The 13,893-nt window shown below is 36.4% G+C and overlaps 1 long non-coding RNA gene across 2 annotated transcripts in view; it reads left to right on the top strand.

The window, feature by feature from the left end:
- Positions 1–1,993: 1,993 nt before the first annotated feature.
- LOC131194369 (uncharacterized) overlaps positions 1,994–13,893 on the top strand; it is a 32,303-nt gene continuing 20,403 nt past the window's right edge. The window contains exons 1-6 of one of the 2 annotated variants that reach the window (XR_009154152.1): positions 1,994–2,269; positions 3,501–3,550; positions 4,415–4,542; positions 5,040–5,070; positions 7,869–7,902; positions 9,568–9,695. This is a non-coding gene — a long non-coding RNA (uncharacterized LOC131194369). The remainder of the gene's footprint in view (positions 2,270–3,500; positions 3,551–4,414; positions 4,543–5,039; positions 5,071–7,868; positions 7,903–9,567; positions 9,696–13,893) is intronic. The other variant, XR_009154154.1, reaches the window with a different exon arrangement.

The raw sequence follows: 13,893 nt of genomic DNA, 5'->3' as shown, positions 1-13,893 counted from the left end.
AAATAGTAAGTTAGTAGGCTTTGTAAGATTACTGAAAACCTGCAAATAGAGCACTTGGTCACTGCTCTATGATTAAGAACTGATTACGAATTGGAACTGATTACGAATTGGAACTGATTAAGAATTAAAAGGGAACTGAATTTTCAGTTTACAGGAGCCTACAAACTGCCTGCACACATATGTACAGTATATTATATATACTCTGCATAAGTCCCTGCATGTATCTAGAAGTAGAAATGGTATCTAAATGTGATTAAATGAAATTGTATTATTTTTTGAGTGAATGTTATAGACCAAAATGCAAAAATTGCTGTAGTATAAGGACAACAAAAATAGAAAATCAGGGAGTTTGTACTTAGAAAAAAACATATTTTTGTTGTACAAATTTCTTTCATGATTTCTAGGCAAATAACCTTGCCAATTATTAATGACATAACAATTGACATAAATAAAGTAAATTCTAAGTAATGTACTTTATTTACCTTTCAATTGCTGGCAGCAGGCCTGTATTCAGAAAATAAATAGTTTCTTATGAAATTGAAGGTCAATGTATCTATAACTAAAATAAAGTAAGACACTTGGTACCATAAAAGTACACATAAAAGCAATTTCTAGTTGTGCAGCTCTCACAGAGGAAGATGACAGATTTTCAGAAAAGGAGAGGATTTTGCAGCAGAAACACTTTTGCCCCAATTTTAGAAACCACGTTGTTCCTATCCTTGATGATTCTTGTGATGGCTCTTTATCAAGACACTTGCATTTTAATTCTCTTTTTGCAGAATGTAGTTGCGATTTTATCTTAAGTCTTCCTACAGAAAACATTGGACTGTAGGTCCAAGATATGACATAGTATTCTGTGTATATGTACGGTAAAGATAAAAAATAACCTACAGCTAAACTTGATTCCTGATGATTTAAGGTACACATATTGTTTTCTGGGAACAATACCAAAGTAGATTGCCTTCTGGGGCGTTGTTCAACTACGCCAGGATTTCATGGTGGTCTCCCAAACAAATACTAATCAATTCTGTATGGAAATAGCTCACATATAGAATTTAACAACAACCCCCAAATCACCACCATATTCAGAAGAGTCTCTTAACAGTCAGTCAGAGACAGTTTCTTCAGCTAATCCAAACTTTGATAGAGTAGGATTTTCTAGTTGCTGGGCTATTACATGAAAAGGAAGCATTCTGTGGGATGACTTGACTGCCTGTGATGGAGTAGCCCCTGATTACATTCAACATTTTTTTTTGAAGCCTGACAATGAATTGTGAAGGATAGTCTGAATATTGCTGAACAAATGGTTAAATATGAAAACAATATTGGTTTGAGGAACTTTGTTCCAACCTCTTACCATCCACATGTGTTGGGATCACTGTTTTTTTCAACATTTACCCTAAGCCAGGGTTTGTTTAACTGTTTGTTGTGTAAATCACAATTGGGTGGCTTCACACAACACATTAAGCCAAAGCCACTCTGTCTTAATGTGATACATGAGGTCAGTCCCAGAATTCATAGCCTCTGTGATGTGTTCTTTCAATTTATCTGGAAGGAAAGGTTGTTTTCAATATGGGTTTGGCTAATATATTTTAAAACTGAATGTGGTGCAAATATATGCATATTTGTCTTTTGGGATCCAAATAGGACCAAAAAAGTGAAGAGAGAAAGAAAATATGAATATTTATCTAAAGATAAAACTTTGTAAATTCATAGGGACTTTGAGAAAGAAATGTATATAACACTGAGTGACTCTCAGAAAATCTGGCTTTCAACAAATGGTCTATTTCCCACATAGTGCCAATGGATTTTGGAGTAGTTATCGTAACCCATTATCTGAACATGTTGATGGCAGACAAATAATCAGTGACATTGACTGTTATCGTATATGACTTAGAAAAATGGCTCCCGGAAGCCTTTTTCCAGCAGAAGTTATAGATACTTAACTTTATTTATTCCAGCTGTAGGGCTCTCAAATTCTACAAGGGTAAATTGCAGGCATGTTGCTTACATGCCTTAAATGATGAAGAAGCAGTTTATAGTAGGTTAGTTGCCATGTAAACATGCTCATTGTATTGTCATGTGTATACAGTGTTCAGCTGAAGAGAAATAGATCACAACCTTTTGATTCCAAGTGCTTGCGGCTGACTAGTTAATTTTGGTGGTTTCACGAGCTCTTCTTTTCTCCTTCCAGAGAAAGATTTGATATTTTTAAGGAAACATCATAAATATTTAAAAGGAGATGCCCAACCGCTGTTTAAATGTAAAGGTAAGGCACAATTAATTGTTTAAAAAAAAAGAGGGAGAGGACAGCAAGATATTCAGGAGATGGGTAACTGCTGTGTACCTTTAAAAAGACAGCGATGGCATAGAGAAACTTCTGGCATAGAGTCTTCAAGGATGAAATCTGCATACTGGAAGTTATTTCATATAGAGCTTAATGAGATGCTTATAAATCAAAGCATGGTTTTAAAAGTAAAATAAAATCTTGCTGAATTCAACCGAAGCAAAATGAAAATAATTAAATAAAATAAATAATAATAAATAATAAAATGGAAATTTTAAATGCCAAAATAAATGTGCATACAGGCAGGTCAATAATTAACATTTAAAGCAATGTTTTTTTCCTTTAAAACTTTTCAGAAAATATTAAATGGATAAAATATCCATTTAAACAATAGATAGTCAGAATTCCTTCTCCCATTGCTGTGGTTTTGTATTCCCCCCCCCCTTATTTGGTCATTTTAGTTGTTTGCTGTTTGCCCTGGACTTGGCTATAATTGTTTGACCACTATTTATCCATTTAAAACTGCATAAGTTGCCTAGCTTTGGTTCCCTTAAATGAGTGATCCTTCTCTATTGGCTTATCACACTTTACCTGAACAATTCCTGCTTCTTCTGTTCTTTTTCTGCTTCATGCTAAAGCAAATCCTCTTTCCCTTCTTTTCTTCATAAAGATTCCTGAAAGAGCTTCCTCAAGCAAATCATCCTATTAGACTACCCCTTCAACCTTTTTCTTCAAATCACTCCCACAAATATCTTGCAGTGATCTTTATCATCCTCCATAAAACCATTTCTTGTAGAGGTAGAGGTACTGTAGATTAAAATTGCACATTAATAGGTCTATTATCTGTTCCACATGTAAATAGCTTTATCTAGGAACAGCTTATTTTGTTTATTTATTTAAAGGTTTATACGTCTGACCAATTCAGACCTTATGGCTCAAGGCAGAATACAACAAAACACACACACACTTCGACATCCATCATCAAACAACAAATTTGTCGGAACCCTGACAATTTATATACATAAATTTTCCATTTTAGCAGTTGTATTTATATGCATAAATACAAATGCTAAAATGGAAAATGGCAACTAAAATAGCAGGAACAAAACTAACCTCGAAGGGGATTCCCCCTCAACTAGTCCCTAATGTCTGGTACAAATTATCATGTGCTTCCAGTTTTTATTTAGTTATTTCCCTTATTTTCTGACAGCAGATGGCAGCACTGTGTGACTACTATTCTTGAAAAGACTAAGCAGATTGGAGGTGAGTAATAATTGGATGGGAGACCACGAGAAAATTCCATAGTTGTAAACCAAAGAGATTAAGAAAAAAAAATCTGGGAAATCATTTTGGGTCGGTCGTAAGGAAAACAATACAGACATCTCCATATTATCCCCAGCTGAGGTTGATTAAAGGGAGACTTTACTTTTTTATTTATTTCCATCCATTCATTCCTTTCACCATAAATGAATAAAGGACTTCTAATATAACAATAAGCAAACCTTACACAAAACCTGCCTCTGATCAAGGATTAGTGAACTTCCTGTCCGATAATTTTTTAAAAGGGGGGGAAAAAATCAAGATTCAAAAGCTTCAATAGTCTTTCTATCCTGCTTCAAAGTCCAATTTTTACTTTGATTGTGTATCACAAGTAAAACCATTGCCTGCACAAATCTGATCTTTGTAGATAGGGACACTTCAGGGCATTTGAATATCTTTTCCAAGGCCGCCTAATTGCCTGATGCTGGTATGTGGCATTTTTCTTCCCTACTTGTTTCTTTACCGCTGATATCTGATCCTAAAGGGCTATCCACCATGTTGATATCTTCATTGTCAATTCTTAGGCTGGTTGCCACACCTGTTGTCATGAGTTTAGACTTCTTTATATTTAATCTTAGTTGCACATTTTTACTGTGCTCCTTGATTTTCATTACTAGAGCTTGCAGATCATTTGCATTTTCAGCTATCAGCAGTTTACATTACCATTACCCAATTAAGAATAAATCAGAGTGTTACATGCCAAGGAGGATCATTCATAAAGCATCAAGGAAATGTGAGATGAAAATGTGTATACAAGTTTTGCAATTTGCTAAATGTTATGATGTCACATGCATGTCTTCATTTCAGTCTATTGTTAGACAATCGCCCAGAAGCAAGAATCCTCTACCAAATACATATAGCAGCACTACACAGGAAAAGTGTAAAAATACAAAATAACATGTTAAAGGCAATCAATTCTGGCAACTGGACTTTAGGTAAGATTATAAAATGCATTTAGAAAACATCCAAGAATAAAAATATGGAATAGAAATGTGTATCTCAGTAGACATCACAATATGTAAATCTCTATGAAAAAAGATTTCATCAGCAAAACTGATACAGAATGTGTTGGTGTCCACTGTTTATCAAGAAACACTTCAAAAGGTATATCTTAAAATGTGGGAAGGAGGACAAAATTCATAGATTGTATGGACAGTTGTAGGATTTTTAGAAGGGCAGAGGTCTGTAGGCTCCACGGCCATGGAAAAATGAATAATCCAAGCAGCCGGTTGGCACAAAGAAGGGCAAATAACTAATTTCAGGACTGAATTCTATCTGCAAAAATAGGATTATAACAGCATAAATAGTGAGAAACATTGTCAGTTCTTCTGAGTTCCAAAATATGGAAACAGTGAAGATTCAAAGAGAAGTCCACTTCTGTCAACAAAGTTTCTATTATATTTTCATCTTGAACTTCTGTTGTCCACTCCAGGTCAAAGATAAAGAAGAAGAAGAAAAAAACAGTAAGCATTGAATCTTTCCTGAATCTTCTGTTTAGTTTTTATCTGGCTGTGCTATTTGGTCCAGACTTTGGACTGGTCATAAGAACCAGGTAGATCAAATATATTGCTCAGTCTACAAGATAAGCATTGCAGGCCTTATCTGTAGCAGCATCTGGATTCACCAAGTCTGAGCTATGAAGAGCTGAAAAATAGAGCCTGTTAAAATGTCTTTCCACTGTGGGGGAAATACAGAAGGTGAAATTGCTGAAATCTTTTTCAGAGAGGAGGAAAAGAGACAAGTGAAGGCAGTGATCTAAGGGAAATTGTACTTGCATTTCAGCCAAAGCTGGAAGCACTGGATCTTCAAGGGGAAAAAAGAGACAGAGATTATACTGTAATTTCTTTATAATCAGTCTAAAGTATCTTGGAATGAATACTTGTGTTCTTTTGCCTTACCTAAGCTTTATTGGACCAATCTGTAGATGTAGACACAAAAATGGGAGAGAGTAAATTTCCTAGCAGATCATTCATAATGAACAAAGTCCAAAAATGGGATTTTGATAGGAGAGGGAAGAGAAGGGGAGAGGGGAGGGGAGAGGAGAGGAGAGGAGAGAACATAGTGTAAGTTCTCAGAAAGGCCTCTCTGAGAAAAATTTTCACAAAATATCACAAACCATGAACAGAACTCATTTTCAGGGTAAGACAACTACAAAGATTGTGCATAGAAAAAGAATTATAAGTTGGTAAGAACTGGGGTTCCTGACCATGGTCTTGACCACAGAATAGCTGATATTTTGCTAGCAACTCTGGTTGGCATCTTCAAAGGCAGGATAATCTTTGTATAAAATATAAAGACAGGAGCTCAATGCCTGCTCAGTTGCCTCTAAGCATGCCAGCCACAGTTTATTTATATTTACTTATATTTCAGACATCTTAGCCACCCATCACCCTCGGGTAGCTGCTGACAAAAAGTCAGGAAATCTGTGGTCTGAATTAGAGGTTCCCAACCCCTGGTTTACGGATTGCCATGCAAGTGATGGGTGAGCGCATAAAGCTCCATTTGTGCATCTATCAGATTAGGTTGCGCTTGTGAAACCATCCCCTGCCCCCTGCTGCTATCACCCTCTTCTGCCCACTGCTGCCTGTTGCTGCTGGTTCACGGAGCCGGAAAGATTGGGGATCATTGGTCTAGACCACCATCATTAAACTAAAACCTAACACTGCCCAAGAACTACCAGCCATGAAAGCACTACATCAGTATAAGTATGATGAGGTATGATAACTTTGCTAGACAAACTTAAGGTACCATATTTTTTGGACTATAAGGCACACTTTTTTGTCTTGTTTTATAGGGGGAGAAACATCTATATGTCTTATAGACCAAATATTGCTGAAGCCCCACCCACCTGCCAGCTATTTTTTTGGCCTCTGAATGTTCTGTTTACAAGCTTTTTTTTCCAGCCCTTTTCAGCCCTTTTTTTGGCCCGTTTTCAAGGCTTTTTTGGTCTGTTTTCTAGGCTTTTTGACCTATTTTGGGGGCTTTTTCAGCCTGTTTTTGAGGGTTTTGGCACCTATTTTTAGGCTTTTTTGGCCTGTTTTGGGGGCTTTTTTCAGCCCATTTTTTTGAGAAAAAACAGGTCAAAAAAGCCTCAAATATAGGCAAAAAACAACAACAACCCCACCCTCAAAAATGGCTCCAAAACACTTCATAAACAGGCTGGGAAAAGCCCCAAAATGGGCTTAAAAAAGCATCAAAAATGCCCCCCCCCAAGCCTCGAAAACAGGCCAAAAAAAGCCACAAAAATGGACCAAAAAAGCCTCACAAATGTGCCAAAAAAAAAAAAAAAAGCCCCCGAAACAGGCTGAAAAAAGACTGGAAAAGGGCTGAAAAAAGGCCCGAAAAAAGGTAGGCCAAAACTTTTTGTTGTTGTTTTCTTCTTCTAAATTTAGGTGCATCTTATAGTCAGGTGTGTCTTATAGTCCAAAGAATATGGTAGTTCACACTAGATAAGATTGATCTTCAAATGGTTTCCTGGTACTTAAATATTGTTTCCTTTTCAAGTTACATCAAGGGTAGTTAAGGACAGTGGAAAGTGGTAAGCCTAATTTTCTAGGCCTTGGCCAAGTGGCACTAAGTCTGTTGTCTTAATGGAACGAATTAATTAGTTTGCATCAACATTTGCCACAGCTGCTGCCAGAGAAAATGATATGCAGCAATGCCCATTTTAAAAGCACTCTATAGGCTGCAAAACTTTCCGTGGATTGCCTTATTGGAGTCAAAAAAAATCTTATCTCAAGATATGATGCCACAGGAAGAGAAATAAATGAAGGGAAACAGAATGATTAAATGCTTTGCAACTTTTGTTGCAATATTCAGGAAGTATACAATATTTTCTAATTCATCATACTCTGTATGTATTGCTAGTAAATTAATGGGCTTCTGAAAAGAATTCATTACCTTTTTTCTACACACCAGTACTTGCAGATCATTTATTCATCTGTGTCGTCTAGTGTGACTAAAAACAGCTGTAATTACATTACAACACTGATTAATAAACAACCCACATCACTAATAAAAAGAAACAAAAACAAAAAAATAAACTTTTTTTTGCTTTAATCTGTTTTAAACAGGTTTATTTAGAAAGTAATTGTATATTTTCCCTTGCAATTCACTTCTTTACAAAGTGAAGACAAACTTGAGGCTTCTGTGTGCAATTTTTCTTCTGTATGGGACGGATAGAATAAGGACAATAAATATTTCCCTGCGAATTAATATGGAACTTTATCAATATTCATTTTATCATCTCATTATATTTCAGGCTCATGTTTGCAAGCAAATTTGCTTATATTAAGGTAAGCTAATGCCAACAGCAGTATCTGTTCATTACAGTTAACACTTCAAGGACTTCACATCATCCATCTGGTGGATGTTATACAACTGATTCTATGACCACATTTTAGCCTGGGTCTAATAAATGCTTAGAACAAAGAATCATAAAATGTGATAAGTCTGATCTGAAATTTAATTTTAATAGGTCCAGATAATCCATTTCTTCCGGAATTATAAGCCTTCCCACTAGGTACATCAGACAGGAAATACACCAGATGAACTAATTCTAATTTATTGTAAGGTTACATTGATAGAATCTTGCATGACTGAAAATACAGATTTGTTGCTATCCTCTTTGTGTCCTTAGAACTTGAGGGAGTCCATTCTGAACCTCTTTCTGCATCCATTACACAGCTACAGACATAGTCCTCTCTTATCAGATAATTTCCTGGACAGCAATTCTTCCTCTGATTTCCCAAAGCCATTGTCATATATCATTACAAAGGACCTTGGGACATCTAGCCTACCGGTAACTACTCCAATAACTTTACCTAACCATGGACTCAAAAAAATAATAATTATCCACAACCATTGAGTCCAACAATGGCTTCTTGGGGAGTGTGTACCATTGTCTCCTCCAACATCCATTAGAAATACCGGTATCAGTAATATTTAAATACTTTTCCAGAAATAAATCCCACTAAACACGTTTTGCTTATTTTAGAAGTATCTTCCAATGTTGGCTAATCAGACTTATCATTAAGATACTAGAATTTTCTCTCTGTTGCACTGAGCTTCTGGAAACCATTTTAAAGAAAGAGTAGATTTTTCCCTTCTGTATAATTTACTTGCACTGCTGTGTGTTAATTGGTTTTATGTCCTTTGCACATCCAGTGGTGTTACTGTTAATTTGTTGGCCTTAGAAGTGATTAAATGATTAGTAGCAGTTGGAGTCTTATGTTCCTAGGCTTTACTTAGCTCAGGCCTTCTATTTATTTATTTAGATCCCGGATTTTAAAAAATGCTTGTTTATTGAAATATAACAATTAAGGTATTTAAGCATGTGCACACAGCCACACACACAAACATACACACATGCCTAGAAAACTTTCTCATAACAATTGAAATGTATGGAAGACAGAATATAAAGAGAAAAACATGTAACTTAAATCTAGCAATTCACTTTTTGAAAAGAGCTTTTTCTTTCTATCTGTTAAAATATTGTTGTTCTTTAATTATCTCTCATCCATCCATCTATCTATCTATCTATCTATCTATCTGTCTATCTATCTATCGTATGTGGGAATACGGGTGTTTGTGTGTGTGTGTGTGTATGACAAAGTATGATTTCCAGTGACTTTAAAAGATATCATCATAGCATATAAACAGATCACATAAACCATCTAACTCACAGCATTAAGTAAGAAAACCAGTTAAACACAGCTTCTCCTTAAAAATATCTAGAGGTGAGGAACCCACTGTTGTGTAGGTCATTGGGAAGCTCCTCTTTATATTAGATAAAAAGGTAGTCCTCAATTTATGATCACAAGTGAGCTAAAATTTATGTTGCTAAGCGAGACATTTGTTAAGTGAATTTTGCCCCATTTTTCTTGCCATGGTTGTTAAGTGAATCATTGCAATTGTTAAGTTAGTAACCTGGTTGTTAAGTGAATCTGGCTTCTCCACAGACTTTGCTTATCAGAAGGTCACAAAAGTTGATCGCATGACCATGGGACACAGCAACAGTCATAACTATGAACCAGTTGCCAAACATCTGAATTGTGATCACATGACCGTGGGGAATGCTATAATGATTGTAAGTATGGAAAATGGTCATAGGTCAATTATTTTCAATGCCGTAACTTTGAACAGTCATTAAATGAACTGTTGTAAGTTGAGGAATACCTATAGTAGGCCAGCCCCACCAGCTTTTTCAGTAGAAGGCCATAACAAATGCTTAGAACAATGAACCGTAATTTTCTAGGTATTTTTTATTTTTCCTGATCCCCTTCTCAATAAATGTGTGAGCCCTTGTAGGTTAACTGAAAAAGGCATCTGCTTTACAATTAAATCTATAAATTCTACCCAGAGCTGGGTTAATGTTAACTGATGCCTTAAGCACAGCCACAATGGAGAAAAACTCTCACACCACAAGACAGAAACAAACATGATACGTGGCGACATCTTCAAACCAAACTTTTAAACTGTAGTCAGTTGCCTTGTTTTTTGTTCATTTGTTTTGTTTCTTAGTAGCAATGCAGACTGAAGTTGAACCTGGCATGTAAGGATAATAAGGTAATAATAGTAAGGGAATAAAATCCAATTAAATTTGAATGTGGCAGTGAAAGAGTTAAGGACATGATAGCTGAGGGGGAGAAGATTCTCTGATGCTCCTCTTCCTGTGGTGCCCTAAGACTATGCTTCTTTTTGTTAATGGTTACTCCAGGGCTGTTTCTACCTATTCCTGTTTATCATGAAAACTTCATGGTCCAATTATAGCAGCCTCTGATTTTCTTTGGCGGAATAGCTTTTTAAAAAATGTGCTGCCATACATAGTTTTACTCAAAGGTACATTTCATTGCTTGTTCCAGATAGTAAATGTTATTGAGTGATTAACTTGAAATTATACCATGAAAAGAAATGGACTGTGATCAGTTTACTAATATTGCTAGAACTAGAAACAAGAGCAAGCTGAAAATTTTGCAGTAAAGGACGAGGGTTTGCATAAAAGCTTTCAGCAATATATAATTGTGATCTCCAATATATAGTTGGAGAAAGAGGTTCTGAGATTTATTGCTGCTCTAATCATAGAGGTGTTAGAATGGTATGACTGTCTGTCTATTTGAATACTCTAATGAAGGAGGATATAAATTTGCCTGCTTAATGAAGTAGATATAAGTAGTAAGTGCACAAGTATGCTTTACAATGCCTGATCCATGCTGCTCTATTTTGTTTGATGTACTACAAGTATTTGTAAGTGCCCAAAAATATAAAACATAGTGTTGTTCTATCCATTGTCTTATAAAGAATTTGTGGCTCTCTTCATTGAAAATTTTCATTTTTGATATTAATAATAACAACAACAGCAGCAACAAGCACAATAAATGGAGCACCACTTTAATACCACTGGCACTGACAAATTCGCCATCAGTCAATTACAGAAGGCGGCTTTATTTGGAACAGTTTCCATCTTGTGAAGGTATTTGTAACACCATCAAACATCCAGATCTGCCTATCCCAGGTCCTTGGTATGGACTCGATAGATAGACAAAAATGTCAAACCAATTCTGAATATGGGGCTGACTGTGATGATAATGATGATGATGATGATGATGATGATGATGATGATGATATTATCATCCACTAAAATTAATATTTGAAAGAAATGGTTCAAAGTCCTGCCTTTTTCCTCAGGTTAATTTTCCAAATCATTTACAATCACTTATTTTTTTAAAAAATGATTATTTTTTAGTCCTAGGAACTGACCACTTCTGAAGACTATTTCTTCAAAAAAATGGTTCTTAAATAAAGTAAAACCCAAACTTGTTTTTATATAAAACAATAAGCCATTAATTAAAATGACTTGCATAATATCCTCTTTCATCAACCAAAGTGTTTTTCATTCCTTTTCCAATAACTTCATAGCTAGAAAGTTTAAAGCAAGGTATTTATTTATTGCCCAACTGATCCAACCTGGCTAGTAGATGCACTCTGGGTTCCTTTGATTAAACAATGGCATCTCTTAGGATCCCAGAAGAGCACCTTCTCTATGCCAATGTCTGTCTACTGGAACAAGGCTCTCCCCCACCCTGAGGTTCAGATGGCCCCCACCATGCTGGTGATGATGGCTTCCCCAGATGCCAGCTCAGACAATGAAGAAGAGCCAACTCTGAGGACTTTGGAGGAGCATTGGGATGTTGTTAAGGGCTCAGAGCCCGGAATGAAAGGAACAAGCACAGCAGAGAGGTTGCTGGAGAGGTGACTGGATGAATGGCCAGCTGAAGAAGGAAAAGAAGAGGCACAGCTGCAGCTGGAAAACTCAGAGGCTCCACTAGAAGCACAGGGAAGAGAAGATGCAACATCTGTATCTGGCCAGCAGGGAGGTGCCTCTTCCACCTGATCCTGGACAAGCATCAAGCTGAGAGGAGACAGAACAATGGAGATCAGTGAGGCTACTTGCAAGAGGGCAGCCTTGCTTCTCTTGATGAGCTGCACCAGTGAGCGTCTATTTAATTAGAAGAATGGAATTGGGGGTTGTTGGAATTGGGGGTTGTTGGAAACAACCATCCATTCTCTTGTCATGTGCATGTTTCATCCTTGTGCTCTTGGTTTCCTCATGCTAAGATTGACTGTGTTTTTGTACCTTGGATTTGGTTGTGGATTCTGAATCTTTGCCTTGGACTTCGGACTGGATTTGGACTGTGGACTTGCATTTACTTTTGCCTTTGTAGTCTGGCACCTTGATGGAGCAGTCTTAGATTTCCTAGGACTACGCAAATGGGTGCAGATGGGGTTTTGGGGATTCATATTAGGGGCTTGGACCTTCAAGCCATGTCATGCAATTTGACTGAAACAGGACACTGATCTTTTGAAAGGACCCTAAGACCTGGATCTTCACTCAGGCTTTTGCAAAATGTGATTGAAGCCCTCTTTTCTTCTTTTTCTTTGTTCCCATCTAGGTTATCTTTTGTCAATTGGGACTACAATACTTGCTGATGTTGTCAATCCATCTTGTTTTATGGATCCCACTTTTTATCAGATGAGATCCATTCTATGACTGCCTTGGTTTACTTACCATCAGTTCCTGCTATGTGACCCTCCCATTTCCATTTTAATTCCTTTAATCTCTTGATGATATAATATATTTTTGTTCTCCATACTTCTATTTATATTTAATTAAAAAAACTTTAAGGCAGAGGAGGGATGAGAAATGGGAGACAACACCAAGAGATGTGCAATTGGCAAACTGGTGTCCATAGGTTTACTGAATAAATAATCCATATAAGGTTTATTTATCATTAATAAATATTAATAAAGATAAAAGATAAGGGTTTCCTGGCAAAGCAATTAAAATGCTGGGCTTGTCAGTTGGAAAGCTGGCAGCCCAGGTTCAAGACCCAAGCACCAAGTGACAGGGTGAGCTCCTGTCCTACGAAACTAGCAGTTTGGAAGCATGCAAATGCGAATAGATAAATAAATATTAATAATGCAAGGGGGTAAATCATAGCAGATAATGGTAATGTGAAATTGCTATTACTATTTGGACACACCCTGCAAGAGAGCTTAGAGCAGTCCCCTCCATCTGTAGGTAATCCTAAATAATCCCTCAGCAGTTTTATCAACCATAAAAATAATAACTTGCAAAATCTGTGTCTTGACAAATTTTTCATCTGTCAATTCCTACAGACCGCACTCCTTGGATTTCCATATTCCATATATTCATTCCATAATATGCAGGGCCTTTATTAGAATTAGAATTATTTATTGGCCAAGTGTGATTAGACACACAAGGAATTTGTCTCAGGTGCATGTTCTCAGTGCACATACAACATGATCTAGTGATAGATCACGATCATAGTCATTGTAAAAATACATTCATCGTAAAACATTAGATACAACATTAGATACATATGTATATGTATGTGAGTGTGTGTGTAGTAATATCTAGCTAGCTAGCTAGTATTTCAACTAAAGCTGTCTTTTGCAATTGATTGATGTAGATTTTGTCAATAATAATAACAACCAATGCTGTTCCAGGAATACTCCAGGTGTTGTTGTTGTTATTCATTAAACATGAAACTCAGTCAACTGAACATTTAAAAATGTATCATAAACATCATTGACTGGCAGTATCTTCTTAAAATGTACAGTGTTCCAAGTAGCACAGTTTTTTTTGCAGTTCCGCTGGTGTTTTCAAGGAAGCTGCAATTTCTTGATGTATTTTATAAAATTCTTGGACATGGTACCAAGTGCTCCGATGACAATGGGTATTGTCCATACCCATGAAGCATCCA

This window comes from Ahaetulla prasina, chromosome 1, assembly GCF_028640845.1.
Source record: "Ahaetulla prasina isolate Xishuangbanna chromosome 1, ASM2864084v1, whole genome shotgun sequence".
Taxonomy (NCBI): Eukaryota; Metazoa; Chordata; class Lepidosauria; order Squamata; family Colubridae; genus Ahaetulla; species Ahaetulla prasina.
The sequence above is the reverse complement of the archived record's forward strand: the minus strand, read 5'-3'. Positions and strand labels throughout refer to the sequence as shown.